The sequence below is a fragment of the Saccopteryx leptura genome, chromosome 3, assembly GCF_036850995.1.
Source record: "Saccopteryx leptura isolate mSacLep1 chromosome 3, mSacLep1_pri_phased_curated, whole genome shotgun sequence".
NCBI lineage: Eukaryota > Metazoa > Chordata > Mammalia > Chiroptera > Emballonuridae > Saccopteryx > Saccopteryx leptura.
Window position 1 is genome coordinate 201,722,341 of NC_089505.1, and position 12,964 is coordinate 201,735,304.

Here is a 12,964-nt window from a genome sequence, read left to right on the forward strand (position 1 = left end):
TCTGCAGCCAGTTCCCTCCAACAAATGTAATTTAAAAATCTGACAAAGTTATCACCCACTATACACATATATTCTTAAAATGATACCGCTAGTTGGAAAAAAATATGAATATTATTAAATATAAATATTATAAAATTCAAGTATCATACAGTATAATAGAAAAGATTTCCTTTGTTTATTTGGTCAGTTAGACAAATTTAGCTTTCATTATAATATTGTTCCAGACTCGATTCAGTAAAAATACTGTTCTTTGCATCTTCCTTATGTACATTTAAGACTATATCATGTTTTCCACAGCACAAAATGGTTTTTTAAACAGTCCTTATACACTCCAAGGTTGTAGGAAATATTTTAATCACCTAAAAATAGAATTCTAAATTTATTTTTGAATTAATTTTAAAACCTTTAAAAATTGAAAATTATGATTATTTAATGTCACATGTACTTTCTTACCCCGTAAGATAGTTGCACATCTCTGAAATCTGACAGTGCTTCCAGATGTGCTGAGCTGGTGAGGTGGTCAGGTAACATGTTATTCTTGATTTTCTAATTTAGAGAGAGAAAGATACTATAAGTAACAGCTGGAATGTCAACAGATATAATTGCTGATAAATTACTAAATAGTGTGTCTATTTCAATGAAATGAGGTAAAAACTAGAAGGGTTCCAAATTGTTATGTAAAGAAAAACAAACAAAACTAAATGTACCTTGAGCAGAGATTAAAACAGTAAAATAGTGTTTTGGTTTTAAAAATTGTCTCTGTACTTAATGATTCTACTGGCTAGAACCTTTTCTCTGAATTCTAGGTTCTTAAATGCAGCGTCTACTCAATATATCCACTTGGATTTCTTTCTAAAACACATCTGTCTGAAACATATCTCCTGATATTTTCTCCAAATTTACTCTAACTACACTATTTCTAGGGTTAGTTGATGACAAATCAGTTGTTCAGGGGAAAAGCTTTGGGTCAGTCTTAATTCTCTTCCACACAACATCCAGTTCACTAAGACATTATAATGGTCTTACTCTCAGACATATCCAAAATACTACCATTTCTCACCACGTCTACTGACATTACCTTAGCCCTAACCACCATTTTTTTATTCACATGGATAACTGTAGTAGCCTCTTAATTGTCTCCCTGTTCTACTCACACTGCTATAAGTTCTTCTCAACAGCTCAGCTAGATCAATCTTTTAACTCCGTCTCAAACCAATTCCCTCATCATGGCCACAGCATCCGAGAAAGTATTACCCCTGCATTCCCTCACTTTTCTTCACTAGGCTCCCTCTACTTCAGCCACACTAGATTCCATTCCAGGTATTTTTGGTATAAATCTATGCAATGCCTGTTCCCTTTGCCTGAAGAACTCTTCTCCTTGATATCCATATGAAAACTTCCTCACATACTTCAAGTTCTTCCTCAAATTTTAATTAGGTTTTTCAATTATTGGTGAGGAAGTAGAACAGTTTTGGGGAGTACAAAATAATCAAATCATATTGGAATGGTTTGGCAGTTTCTTTTTTAAAAAATGTTTATTTTATTGACTTTTAGAGAAAGAAGGGGAAAAACAAGAGAGAGACAGGAACATCTTTTGTTGTATGTGCCTTGACCGTGGATTGAGCTGGTAAACTCTGCCCTTTGGGATGATGCTCTAATCAACTGAGCTATCTGGCCAGGGCAGGTTTGGCAGTTTCTTATAAAGTCACACTTACACTTACCACATTTCTCTGTAATTCTACTTCTATTTACTTAGTCAAGATAAATAAAAAGCTTAAGAAAACTATGAAGTGGAATTACTGAGGGGGGGGGCAACCCTACCAACCAAGAATAATATAACTGACAAAACTGTACTTCAAAAAATGAAGTGAGATAATGACTTGCCCAGAGAATCAAAAGCTGAGAGAGTTCATTACAATTAGACTGTCTTACAAAAAATGCTAAAGAGAGTTAAGTTGAAACAAAAGAACCCTAAAGAGCAATGTGACATTTTAAGAAAGTTTAAAACTCATTAGTAAAGGTATATATAGTAAAAAATGTTGAAATAAAAAAATCCCTGCCAATCAGGGATAATATGCCTGACAAGATGAGAAGAAATCAGAAAAGAAGGCTAAAAAACGAAACAAAACAAAAACTGGTCAATGATCTAGAAGGAAGATTAAGAGAGCAGTGTGGTAAGAGTGAAGTGAGAATACTCTTTAAGAAGCAGGAAAGGACCAGCCATATCTAAATTCTGTAGCAATTAGGACAAGGACTGGGATATAAATTTTGGTTTTACCAACCTGAGTTTGGCAAGAGGTGGATTAATGGAGTGGTATAGGTAAAAGCTGATGATAGTTGGTTGAAAGATTCAGGATTCCTGTCATTCTGGAAGGTACTTACATGCTTTCAATATTAGTTTTGTCTCCTTAGCAATATTTCTACACAAAAGGATATTTTATATAAGAAACATTTTATTTGTTAATGAGTGATGATAAAAGTAAGTAAAAGCATATTACTGTTAATAATTTTATATTTTTTCTACCATAAATCAGATCTCCCTTTCCTTCTTTTCAATATTTATTCTGACCAAAAAAAAAAAAATGCTGTGACACAGGGAAGGCAGGTACTCTTAATAGAAGTGAGGAAAATTTTGGGAACAAATAAACAAACACTGATCACCGATATAAAGCATACTGGACTAGAAATGCATAATGAAAGCCTCACTGATTTTGCTAAGGTTTAGCTTTGTTAAATGCTACGAATGCTGGTTCTATCAATAACACATGATGGCTTTGACTTTAACTGCCCTAGATTGGTATAAACACTTGGTTATGTCCTAGCCTAACCAAAAATTACAATAAAACTCACAGAGGTATTCAATTAGCTTAACAAATTATCCATTTATAGAGTTCCTTGTACATGTAGTAACATGGCCACAAAGCATCTCTTTGTGATCCAGCAGCTGCTCCATCCTCAAATCACAGCCTCATTAATCATGTGTTTCACTTGCTATTGTCTAAATTACAGAGCAATCTGAAATGGGAAAAAATTTTGAAGGAAATGTTGCCTACACTTTGAAAACTGGAATGGTCACACAGGGGAATGGAAAACATACTTTTGAACCAATGATATATTTTAATTTTAATATAATATAGTCACATATATTTATATATAAAACAACAGACCAACAGCACTATTTTTTTTACTTTCTTGTATATTCCTCTTTCTGTATGTCAAAGATCATAAACTAAATAAAAAAGGAAACACATTTCCCTTTTCAAAGTAATTTTATACTTTCGCTTAGAAAAGAAAAATTTGATGTCTCTACATGAAACACAACCATAAATTGATAGACCAAATACTATAGGTTAAGCTCATATGCCTGACTATGGTCTGTCAAGAAAGTGAGAAATCCTATTTCTTCTGTTTATCTTTTTTTACTCTTCTAGAAGAAAAATATGAAGAAATAAGGCTAAAAATTAAAAAAAAATTCTAGTGTCTATTTCTTACCTACTCTTACCTACTCTGGTAGGGTACAAAGTTTATGAAGTAGAAATGACAAATATTATATTGACTGATTTTTTTTCAGATATCAAGAGGCATGTGTCTCCAGAGGTTCTGACATTTTCTCATCCTAGGCTGAATATTGATTAGTATAAGGAAATCCCAACAATTATTTCCCTGATTGCCACTCACTTACTTCGGGAGAGGGTTATGATACATTTCTAGCCAATAATTGGAAACTATTGGCTGGGGGCTTCAGAAAAAGTCACTCTCATTCTTTAAAAGAGACACAAATCAAGGACTAACCATCCTCTTCTTTTCCAGCCCTTTTGCATTGAGTGATAGATGGAGCTGCTGCAGCTAAGTTATTATCACAGGAAAGGCTAGCTAAGCAAAAAGAACTTAAAGCTCTTTAAGCAATTGAAGTAATCAATCAATCTTGAAATTACCTTACCTTTGCAGTTTTTATTGTGAAAACTAGTAGTACTGAATTTTCTACTGGGTGTAATTTTTAAATTATTAGCATTTTTTTGTTTTTCCTCATTATACTAAACAGTTTGGCAGAATTCAATACAAAAGCAATGCTGTGATTCAGTAGATATAGATAGAATTTATTTATTTATTTATTTATTTTTGTGACAGAAACAGAGGGAGAGACAGAGAGAGGGACAGATAGGGACAGACAGACAGGAAGGGAGTGAGATGAGAAGCATCAATTCTTTGTGGTTTCTTGGTCTCCTTAGGTCTTCATTGATTTCTTTCTCATATGTGCCTTGACTGGGGAGCTGCAGCAGAGTAAGTGACCTCTTGTTCAAGCTAGTGACCTTGGGAGTCAAGCCAGTGATCTTTGGGCTCAAGCCAGCAATCATGGAATCATATGATCAAGCCAGCAACCCTGCACTGGTGAACTCATGCTCAAGCTGGTTGAGCCTGAGCTCAAGCTGGTGACCTTGGGGTTTTGAACTTGGGTCCTCCACATCCCAGTCCAATGCTCTATCCATTGTGCCACTGCCTGGTCAGGAAATATAGATAGAATTTAGAGTCAAAAACCTGAGTTTGAATTCTAAGTATCAGTTTCTAACTTGGAGAACTTGAGACAGTTACTTAACTCCATTCATAGGTTCATTCATTTGGCAAGTCAGCCCACAGACTCTCACTGGCTGTATATGCATATTTCCCTCACTTCCACTTCTACAGTCCCCAAGGATGATGGGAGGACATGCAGAGCAACAGAAGAAACAGGTAGCTTAGATTTCTCTGAACTTTAATATAAAGCTGACAGAGAAAGAGAGAGACAGAGAGAGGGAGAGAGAATCTTACCTTTCTATCTAAGATCCCTGATTTCTGGGTTCTCTTCCAAGTAATGATGACAGACAGGTGATATCATGTGGATGCAGAACCAGGCGATTCATTGTAAAGAGTTATTCCTAGAATTCAGTGAGAGAGGTAAAACTCAATATATTCAGTTAAGCTTTTTGTATGTAAGGGTGTTTTGTTTTGTTTTTCTCAGTTGTTTACTGGAACCATCCACAGAGACAAGAGTAAGACAACTGTTCATCAATCAGCCTTTTTCTTTTCATTTTTTCCCAAGCAAGCCAGTGTGTCACATCCCATTTAATAACATCATCAGTTATCTGCAGCAAAACTTCTCTCAATACTTCTCAGGTTAGCTCATAAGTTGGAGAGAGCTAGATTTTATGGAAAATACAATTCTTTTACTTGCTATTTTATTATCATTAGTTAAAAAAATGGGGACCTTATTACCACTATTACCAGGAGTAGAATATGTGCAATTAGCTTCCTTGGATTGCTTCTGTGCTTTAGTCTATTAGTAGTAGTAGTGTTGCTAAAATAATGCAAATAATTTTAGTTTTATTATTAATTTCTTCAAAGTTTGTTTATTTCTCATAAAATCTCACTCTTTGTCTCAATGATTGACTGGTTGGCAGATAATGTCCTTTATTAATGTAAATATTTCTACTAGTCAGTTATCTTTTAAATATATACTTTCTTATGCAATAACATTCTCAATAATGGTGTTGATTATGATAAAAATGGTAACAAATCTACTAGTTTATCATAAGAGTTTAAGAAGATGTATAAGAAATGGTGACTTATTACCTGTTAATCATTTTTTAGCTAGTAATTTTAATTATTAAAAACTAAATTAGCTATTGATTTAGTGCTTAAAATAAATCATTTATATATGATGGAATCAAATTTTAATAGAAAAAGACAAGTTTTGGAATGCCTTATTTTATTTTATAAACCTGTCTTATAGTCTTGTATGTATATTAAATAAAAATGTACATGGATAAAATTTTAAAAATATTTTTCAGATTTAAGGAATATACCTGGTAGATTGTTAAACATTTTTTAGTTGTTTTTAATATCATACAATATAAAATAGTACATTCAATTCAACCCTAAGTATCCAAAAGAAATGAGAATAAGGTCAGATACTTGTATGTTAATGTTCATAGCAGAATTATTTAATGGATGATTAAAAAAATTTAGAATTAGAAAGTGATGATGGCTATACAACATTGTGCATGAACCACACACCTAAAAATAATTAAAATGGCAAGTTATATTCTATATAAATATGTATATTTAATAATATAAGTGCAAGGAGATCTTTGTTTGTCTGTTGAATCGGTTGCACATGAAATGCACAGTTTATTTGAAAGTGAGGTACAAAATATATGACCTATAGAGGTTTAATCATCTTCTTACCTCTTCTGCTTTGGTTAAAAACTGACATGGCTGCATTTTTCCTATTGGAGGTTGAAACTCTTTACCGTGATAAATTTCCACTTTTTAATTTTTCTGCTTCTCACCTAAGTTTTTTTCCCCCTTACAAACTGCACAGTTCAGCTCTGCAACAGAACTCTTTTAAAAATACAAATGTATTCTACCCATGCATTCTAAAGGATGATAAGCAAAATGTAAAACGTACAAGTGGTCTACATGGCTGGACAAGGGGTGCTTAGCTCTGCACTGATAGAATATGCTCCAATAAATATCTAAGTAATGAGGCTCTAATAGTTTTGCTTTTCTCATTAAAGAACACATCTTCTCTCACTGGTCTTTTTCTCTTTCTGACTTCTGTGCTGGACCAGTGTGTTTAGGTACTATTTCTCCTTCTCTGAAGGTATTAATTAGCCTCCCATTTAGTCATGATTACCTGTCTCTCAGCCTAAACCTAATAACCAATGTCTACATTCACCCCTCTCCCACACACTTAAAAGTCAGATTGGCTTTGCAAAAATCTGAAAATAATCTTCATGATGACATTAATGAGAAACACAGGATTTTCAACTTGTATTTTGGGGAAGGAGATAGGTGGGCTGTCTGCAGTGAGAATAGAGTAGTAGTGGAGCAGCCTGGCAGGAGCCCTGAGTCATCTTGACTCATGCAGAAAAGGAGACAGCATGGATACAGCATCATCATGAACAATTTTATTCCCTAAGAAGATTTCTACTACTGGGGTGAGGAAGAGAAGAGTGGTTAGGGAGGTCATTAAAAGTGGTCTATGAACTCACCAAAGCAAGCTCACTACATGCGTGTATTAAGAATCTACCCCAGCTACCACAAAGGCTTGACTGCAATTATGGGAAATTTTTATTATTGATGAAGAAGGACATATTCTTTTCTAGTAGGTGTCACATCAACAAGTATCACCAGCAAATAGCTCATATGACATGGATACTTCCATTATTTTCAGGATGCCAGAACATAAGGAAAAATTAGGTAGCAGTGACTAGAACAACCCCAAAAGTTAAGAAGCGAGTAAAATACTGAGATATTGCTGTTTTATGGTTAATGTTTAGGAAATGTGGGTTTACATTAATCTCATTCTTGGGTATTCTGCTAAGGTAATATAGGCAGGATCTATTTGATATTTCACCTGAGTGTAAGTTGTTTGGATTTGAATTTATTTACCTTTTTATTATTAGAAAACAAAAGCACCAAGAAATGTGCTGTGCACAGAGGTTATTAAAAAGTATAGACATTTGCCCTGTCTTTAAGGACAAGTGATGAATAAGACAAGTAAATAAATAATAATTATAACTATATGGTATGGTGAGTAATGTGATAGAAGTATTGTGAGCATATGGTAATTTAGTCTCATTAACCATATTTGGTAGCTAGAGAGAGAAGTCAAAACCAGATTCTTGGAAGGAGAAGGTGAGGTTCAGACTAATAAATATAAGAAGATTTTGAAATTAGTCTAAATAGAATTCATGGACAGACACACTGTTTTATTTTTATGAGGTCAATCCAAGTGGAGTATGTTGTAAGGATATAGTTGAGAACTTTTAAAAGTATCATTATTTTCCAAACTGTTTTATTATAAAAGTTATAAGATAGATAACCAAAGTCTCTGAAGAGAATTTTGTTTTTCATGGAGAAAATTCATAGTTGATGCTAATTATTAATAATAATCTCATTGAAAAACTAATTGTTCATTCTCTATATAGGAATGTATGTGTGGGAGAGAGAAAGAGATAACTAACACTGAACACTGATATAAGAGGGAAGAGTATGTAAGGTTGAAAGACTATGGAAGGCATCAGTTTTACATTAACAAGAAATAGAATGGCATTCCTTGCCATTTACCTGAGCCAATCTTATTTTATTTTAGTTCATTTTTTTAATTTATTGATTCTTTAGGGAGAGGAAGAAAGAAAGAGAGAGAGAGAGGGAGAGGAACATCAATCTCTTCTTGTATGTGCCCTGAATAATGCTCTAACCAACCAAGCTATCTGAACAATTTTAGATAAAAAAGAATGAAGAACTATCTTCAATATCATGCTTATGAACTGGGATGAAATATGAACTTTAACTGGGTAATTACAAATTGTACTCAGGGAAGCAAAACCTTTATATGTATATGTATATAAATTACATATATCTTGACATTTCTATCTGTTTATCTGTATCATATGTCCAGATAGAGTAATAGGTATAATTTCTTATAGGGCATTCATTTACTTAATTTATGGCATTAGACTTAGGCAGTCTCTGTAAGGCTAACATTGGAGCTAGAGATCCATAATGCAGGCAGTTGAGAAGAGAAAATGGATTTAAAGCAGTTGTGGGGGGGTGGAATGGGGAGAACAAGCTGGAAACAAGAGCCCACAGGGATAGATTGAAAGCAATGTCCATATGGGTGGCCTCTAACATTCATGGTAATGGTGTCCTGCAGAATCTGGGGCTCTTTATCACAGAGATAAGTGCACACACCTGACCCCGGAAGTTGGAGAATCTGAAGGAGGAGGCAGGGGAGTAACTGCTGGAGCAGTTACTACCCAGACTGCTATTTATCAGAAAGGTGAGTCAGCAATTAGCAACAATACATGTGAACTACAAAGCAATAGTCACTTCGCCTCTGCACTCCCAGTCTCCCATAAGAAACACTTTTGTGCCTCACCCTAATTGAAAACTTACAAGAAAGGAAATGCTGACAAACAGAATTGAGCAAAGCTAAATTGAAAACACATCATAAAGCCACACAATAGTGTATGAAAGCAAGTTTGTTGTCATAGCCTGCAAGAGAAGATGGTAAATGGGAGGAAACTAAGGATGCTTCTGGGAGGTTGGACATGTCCCTTTTATTAAATTTGGTTACTGATTACACAGGTGTGTTCATTTGTAAACATTATTTATTTATTTATTTTTATAAAGAGAGGAAGAGGGAGGAGAGGGATGAGAAACATCAACTCAGAGTTGTGGCACTTTAGTTGTTCATTGATTGCTTTCTCATATGTGCCTTGACTGGGGGGCTCAAGCTGAGCCAGTGACCTTTTGCTCAAATCAACTATCTTAGGTTCAAGCCAGTAACCTTGGGAATCATGATGATTCTGCACACAAGCTGGCGACCCTGCACTTAAGCTGATGACCTCGGAGTTTCCAGTCGGAAACTCCGTGTTCCAAGTCCATGCTCTATTTACTGCACCACCACTGGTCAGGCATTTAAACATTCTTAGAGTGGTGCCTGTATGGCTTATGTGTTTTCTATGTGTAGGTTATACTTCAATAAAGAGTAAACAAAGATAATAAAAAATCCTAATAATCACAAAAATGGTGGGTGTTGCAAATAATTACAGATACTATAAGGGCTAATAGGTAAATGGAGTTATTCTAACTAGGGGCTCAGGAGAGAATACTCTATGTAGTTAACTTTTAAGTACTCTATGTAGTTAACTGCTAAGATGAAACTTAAGCAGCAGCTATTTGGATGCCAGTGGTGAAGACAGTTATCCATATGAAGAGTGAGAGTGATTATGAGCACAGCTGAATTGAGGAGAACCAAGGTAAGAAGGGAAACGTGAGGCTTGAAGAACATGCAGAGACCAAATAATGATGTCTTAGTCTTAATTCACCAAGTGAATTAAACAACAGAATTTTATTTTCTCAAAATTCTGAAATCTGGCTCCAAAATCCCTGTCTTCAAATACAGTTACATGGGTTATGGCTTTAACTTATGAGTTCTAGAAGCAGACAATTTAGTCCCTAGTAATTCAGAGCCCATGTGCCATGTAAAATCTTTTTTATTCTGTTTGAGTTCAAAGCTTTTATATGGTTTGATATATTTTAAGGTTTGGAAATACTACTCTGGTTGTAGGTTGAAGCAGGTGATGAGTAAAGACAAGAACATCTATCAGAAGGAAACTGGAGTGTCTCATGACAGAGGGAATAATGACCGCTTGAATTAAATGGATCAGATTGTGCTGTAAAATGGTACAAACAGTACAGAAAAACTGGAATAAGAATCCAAGCCATACCACTTACCAGCAGATGCTTTGGAGCAATCACTTGCCTAATGTATGTGTCTATGTTGTCACCTGTAAAATTGAGATCATCATAGAATGTTTTCCATAAGATGTCACAAGTTTGGTTCATTGGAACACAGAAGCTGTAAAGAAAGTGTGTGCAGTAAGGATCTTGGAGAGTGTTGTTTGGGGGTGGTGGCTGAAAGAAGAAGCATTGGGCAGGGAACAAGTTTAAATGTGACAAAGTCACACAAAGGTCTCAGTCCATTTTTTTTTTTTTGTCCAGAGACAGAGAGAGAGTCAGAGAGAGGGATAGACAGGGACAGACAGACAAGAACAGAGAGATGAAAAGCATCAATCAGTAGTTTTTCACTGCATGTTGCAACATCTTAGTTGTTCATTGATTGCTTTCTCATATGTGCCTTGACCGCGGGCCTTCAGCAGACTGAGTGACACCTTCCTCGAGCCAGTGACATTGGGTCCAAGCTGGTGAGCTTTGCTCAAATCAGATGAGCCCGCACTCAAGCTGGCGACTTCAGGGTCTTGAACCTGGGTCCTCCACATCCCAGTCCGACGCTCTATCCACTGCACCACCACCTGGTCAGGCGGTCTCAGTCCATTTTAATGGGAAAACTGGAGTGGGCTGGTCTCCCATCCCTGACCAGAATCCTTTCAAATTGGGGTGACAAGGTTGCATTTGAAGTTATGCACTGACCAAATATTGGGAAGAGTTGAAGCATGGGATAAGGCCCTGTAGGCAAAAGCAAGTCCTTATGGTCTCAACTGAGAAGTGTAAGTTGCCAACACTACCAACAACTCAGGGAATGAGCGCCTCAGTTGTGGAGGAGAAAATCAATGTGACACAGCTCTATGCTGCCTCCTTACAGGGCTTCTGTGGTACTTAAATGAGCTAAGGCCTCAGTGCTGCTTAGCATAGTGTCTACTGATCATGTTAGCTATAAATGTTAAAAAACAATGATGATTTCTATGAAGTGATATGAACTGGCTTCTAGGAAATATTCTTAAATGATTGAAACATGAAGCACAATAATATACAGTATGCAATATTATAGAAGAATGAATTTGGTAGTATTTGCAAAAAGAAACTAATAGCCTGATCAGACAGTGGTGCAGTGGATAGAGCATCGAACTTGGATGCAGAGGACTCAGGTTTGAGACCCCGAGGTCGCCAGCTTGAGTGCGAGCAAAGCTCACCTGGTTTGAGCAAAGCTCACCAGCTTGGACCCAAGGTCGCTGGCTCTAGCAAGGGGTTACTCAGTCTGCTGAAGGCCCGCAGGAAAAGCACATATGAGAAAGCAATCAATGAACAACTAAGATGTTGCAATGCGCAACGAAAAACTAATGATTGATGCTTCTCATCTATCTGTCCCTATCTATCCCTCTCTCTGACTCTCTGTCTCTTTAAAAAAATAAAATAAAATAAAACTTTTTTATAAAAAAAAAGAATTAATAAAAGTATTTATAGAAAATGATTGGGAGGAGAATAAAAGGTATAGGTTCTTATTCTCACTAGGAGTTATATTTGGATGGATACATGCAATGAGGGAAAGGTTCAAGGTTAAAGAAATACTTCTATATAAAATGCTTTTAATATTATTTTAAAATTCCAATTATAAAAATATATAATCCATTTTAAAGTAATTAAAAATCATAAAAATGCCCCCAAATTAAAAACTAACACAAAACAACCAAAATAATGTATTAAAATGGTATCATAAATATAGTAATAATAGAAAAATATTCATATCAAACATCATTAAAATAAATTCACTTCATCTAAAACTGAAAAAGAAACATTAGAACAGAGAGCACTGTTGGCTAAACACATTTAGAAGGATGATATTAAGGACAAAAAATAGAAAAAAATAATAAATTTACTAAGTAGCTTTTGTAACAGGATTTTGTTTATGATTAAGTATTGCTAAGGTAGTTTTGAGTTTTTTTTGAGGGGAGGTATTTTACAGTTTTGACCTTAGGCCCTTTTTTGAAAGACTATATAATTCATAATATATATCATATATATTATATAATATATATATATATTACATTATATATATACACACACACAGTATATATATATATAAACAAGAGAAAGAGAGCCAGGAAGGGAGAAGAGAAGCATCGACTCATAGTTGCAGCACTTTAGTTGTTCATTGATTGCTTCTCATACGTGCCTTGCTTAGGGGGACTCTGAGCTGGTGATCCTGCACTCAAACCGGTAACCTCAGGGTTCTGAACCTGGGACTTCAGTGTCCCAGGCTGACACTATATCTATTGCCCTATCACCAGTCAGGCAACAAATTATATTGATGTTAGGAGTCAAGACTTTCAGGGTAATATAAAGAAATATCATTAAATAATAGAAAATAAAGAAACTAAGATATTAAAATTGAATTGAAAATATAAACTTAAAAAATGGGTTTTGAAAATACTTATCCTCTAGCTTTTTCCAGTAAAAGAGCCTACAAGTAATATTGTCCCAATATAGCTAAAGGCCCATAGAGACCAGAATTTATTTTCTAATACCATTTTCCACCTCAAATTTAGGTTCCTTTGGGAAATGGGTGATTTCAATTCTAGGACAAAGACTATGTAAGGTAAACTTAGAAAGCAATAAAAAATATATATCATATATGTATATATATATGATATATATATATATATCATATATATATATA